Source organism: Heterodontus francisci, chromosome 16 (assembly GCF_036365525.1).
Source record: "Heterodontus francisci isolate sHetFra1 chromosome 16, sHetFra1.hap1, whole genome shotgun sequence".
NCBI classification, from domain to species: Eukaryota; Metazoa; Chordata; class Chondrichthyes; order Heterodontiformes; family Heterodontidae; genus Heterodontus; species Heterodontus francisci.
In genome coordinates this window covers 48,983,600-48,987,441 of record NC_090386.1, presented here as the reverse complement: position 1 = coordinate 48,987,441, position 3,842 = coordinate 48,983,600, and the positions used below count along the sequence as shown (strand labels likewise).

General features: G+C 51.8%; 1 pseudogene; it reads left to right on the top strand.

The window, feature by feature from the left end:
- The first annotated feature begins 224 nt into the window (after nucleotides 1-224).
- Nucleotides 225-364, top strand: LOC137378544 (U2 spliceosomal RNA; annotated as a pseudogene).
- The last annotated feature ends 3,478 nt before the right edge of the window (nucleotides 365-3,842 follow it).

Below are 3,842 nucleotides of genomic sequence, written 5' to 3'. Positions count from 1 at the left end.
GTGAAGCTGCAAACACTTACATTGAACGAGTGTGAAAAGGAAATTATTTTTAGTAAGAGCATGCGCAACAAAACTGACAACAAATGAGAACTGACAATAAAAAATCATAACAGATAAATTCATCTTAATGTTAATTTGCTGAATTGATTTGGAGCTTTAAAAAACCAAAGTGACAATAAGCAGGAAGCAGCAATATGGAAATGATGGTGGAGGCTAAGAGGTAAATTTCTCGGCCTTTTGGCTAAGATCAAGTGTAGTATCTGTTCTTATCAGTACTTACTTGGCAGAGGAGAAACCATGATCAGTGGCTTTTGATCCTGGGTATGCCTTGAGTAAAATGGCTATAACCAATTTTCGAGCTTCAGGCCAGGGAGTGCGTAACACTGTTCAGGTGGTGGTGACGGACAAGGAAGTGGATGCACCGGTTGATTGCACCTTCTTCATCAAGAAAATCCTCATCGATTGCTGTGGATTCCAAGCTACGGACATCTTCTGCTTGCAGGATTTCCCCAGCAGTGGATATTTCGACGTAGCTTTCAAGAATGTGGCGGGATGCATGAAGCTCCTGAAGGCATTCAAGGAGAAAGGGAACCTGGCGCCGCTGTCGGTCCTCACAGTGGAGCTGCTCTTCACGCTGCTGTCACAACATGACCGGGTGGTGACAATTCACCTCTATAACCCCTATGTTCCTATGGTGGATGTACTCACCTTCCTTGCCAGGTACGTCGAGCGGACTGGCAGCAGCATTGATGTCAAGGACCCCTTTGGGATTTGGACCAGGAAGCGGCACATCAAGGTGACCTTGAAGGTCGATGCCAATGGAGCCATCATCCACCCTCCCTCCAGCTTCGCTATCGGGGGAAGTCGAGGCTTCGTGCTCTACGCTGGGCAGCCCAGAGTTTGTTGCACCTGTGGCAAATCTAGTCACGTCACAGCTAACTGCAGCACGGTTGTCTGCAAGAACTGCAAGAAGGAAGGCCATCAGACCAAGGACTGTAAGCAGACTAAGTGTTGCAACATGTGCGGTGCGGCAGGCCACCTCTACAAAACCTGCCCTAAACGCTGCCTCAGTTATGCTCAGGCGGCAAGGTCCAAGGAAAGGCCGGGAGGAGGATCGACGAAGGCGTCCGGTGCTGGAAAGGAGACCAGCAACATTCTCCGCAGTGAAGAAAGTCTACCTGAGAAGGAGAAGCAAGGGGAGGCAGCTGAAACCAGTGACCCAGCACCTACCCTGCGCCCGGAAACCCCTCCTCCACAGACAGAATCAATGGAGGAGGAGGCAGCAAATGGACAAACTGGTTGGTGGCAAGTTTTCCAAAGGAAACCCACAAAGAAAAAACCTCCAAAAGCGGAACAGGCCACCACAAGTGGCAAGAGGAGGCTACCTTCTGAGACAGACTACAGCAGCTCCTCTTCACTGGACGAGGAAGTGCCGGAGCGACAGCACCTTCAAAAGAAGCGGCAGAACTCAAAGGAGCTGGTAGATAAAGGGCCCCAGCCCCCGGGCACTGGAAGCTGTGATGTGCCCAGCATGCCCCAAACCCAAAGCGCCGAACCTAGCGACGTGGCCAGCGCATGCCAGCTCCGGGACACCGAGAACAAAGACACATCTGGCGCACCTCAGCTCCGGGAAGCTGGGAGCAGTGATGTTTTCGAGGAGGAACAGAGGGCAACAGCAGAGGACAGCCCAATCCTTGCTGCCTACAAGACCCCCCCCCCCCCCGATGTCACCCCAGCGGAACAAACCCTGCATGAGAAACCAGGAGGGGCTTCTGAGCCCAACGAACGTGAAACAGCTTGCATATACTGCATGGGTATGCAGGAACATCCCGAAGGACTGGGACTAGCAAGGACAAATGGTATGGGAAGCAACAACTAACTTTTTTTTAAAAAGGGTATAAGGATTGCTTCAATTAATGTGCGTAGCATTAAATCCACTACGCGATGTGTTTCAACCTTGGATTACCTCGCCAAGGTCAAAGCCGACCTACTGTTTCTGCAGGAGTGTGGAATACCACACCTCAGCACCTACAGGCAATGGTTGCAATGATGGTCCCACGGGCCATCGATCTGGTCAGGGAGTAATGATTCCCGTTCTTCCGGCCTGGGTATTCTGCTGCAGGGAGGTAACTTCACCTTCTCCGAAGTTAAGGAGGTGGTGGGCGGTCGCCTCCTCGTAGCAGATGTAATGTACAACAATGCTCCGCTCCGGTTGATCAACGCGTATGCCCCGGTTCAATGCAGCGAGCGGCTGACCGTCTTCCAGCAGCTCCCACTGCTGTTGGCGATGTCCAGGCCAGTCATTATAGACAGTGACTTCAACTGCATCATCGATGCAGCTGGACTATCCGGCAGAGCCAACAGCAAAGTGGATGCTACGTCCAGATTCCTAATAGAAACAGTTAAGGATGCCAAACTGCACGACGTCTACAGCAAACCTGCAGACAGAGCGCAGCTTAGATACACATGGTCAAGAACGGACGGATCTGCCCGTTCCAGGATTGACTTCCTGTTTGTGTCCCGTGCTGTTATGGTCAGATCCACCGATGTCAAGCTGGTGTTCTTCTCCGACCATTGCCTCTTACTGCTGACTGTCACTTACAGGATGACCAGCGGGTTGGCAGGGGGATATGGAAGCTCAATGCGACACTGCTAACCCCAGAGAATGTTGAGGAACTCAAAAGGGATTACAAAGGTTGGAGGACCATGAAACCCCTCTTTGAATCTACAGTTCACTGGTGGGAGGCGATCAAGGAGAAATCAAGAGGTTCTTTATCTTCAAAGGTGTTCAGAGGGCAAGAGAGAGACAGAGAGAAATGTCCCAACTCCAGACAAGTATGCAAAATCTGCTCCGGCTGCAGACGATGGGGGTCGAGGTCAAGGAGGACCTCCATGAGGTGAAGAGCCAGCAGGCCTCGCTCTTTGCCACGGAGGCCTCCAAGATCATCTTCCGGTCCAGAGACCGCTCCATTGAGCAGGATGAGACGTGCTCGCGTTACTTCTTCCAAAAGGTACACAGAGAGAGCTCTGTTATCAGCAGCCTGAAGGAAGAGGATGGCTCGGTAACGTCTTCGCAGACGACATACGAAGGATCAGCAAATCCTTTTATGCTGGGCTGTATGACGCGAAGCCCACAAACAGCAGAGCCTCCCAGTCCTTCCTGTCATCTATCACAGAGGTCTTAGATGACAGCAAGAGGGAGCGACTGGACAAGCTGCTAATTCTGGATGAGCTGACGAAGGCCGTCAAGTCCTTCGAGACGAGTAAAACTCCCGGAAGCGATGGCTTACCAGTTGAGTTGTATTCGGCCCTGTGGGGCTGGGCCGGCCCGGACCTGCTGGAAGTATATGAGGGTATGCTCCTGGCCGGCAGCATGTCAGAATCCATGAGGAAAGGCATCATCGCCCTCATCTACAAGTGGAAGGGGGAGAGGGCAGAAATCAGAAATTGGCTGCCCATCTCACTGCTTAATGTTGACTACAAGATTCTGCCCAAAGTCATAGCCAGTCGAGTCAAGTCTGCTCTGGAGTTGGTGATCCACCCTGATCAGACCTGTACTGTACCCGGCAGGAAGATCTCCGATAATCTCGCGCTACTCAGGGATACGATCGCCTATGTACGGGACAGGAGGGTGGTCACCTGCCTCATCAGCCTGGACCAGGAGAAGGCTTTTGACAGGATATCGCACACCTACATGATGGATGTGCTTTCCAAAATGGGGCTTGGGGAGGGAATCTGCAATTGGATCAAACTGCTCTGCACAAACATCAGTAGCGCAGTCTCAATCAATGGGTGGGAATCAGAAAGTTTCCCGATCCAATCTGGAGTCAGACAGGGCTGTC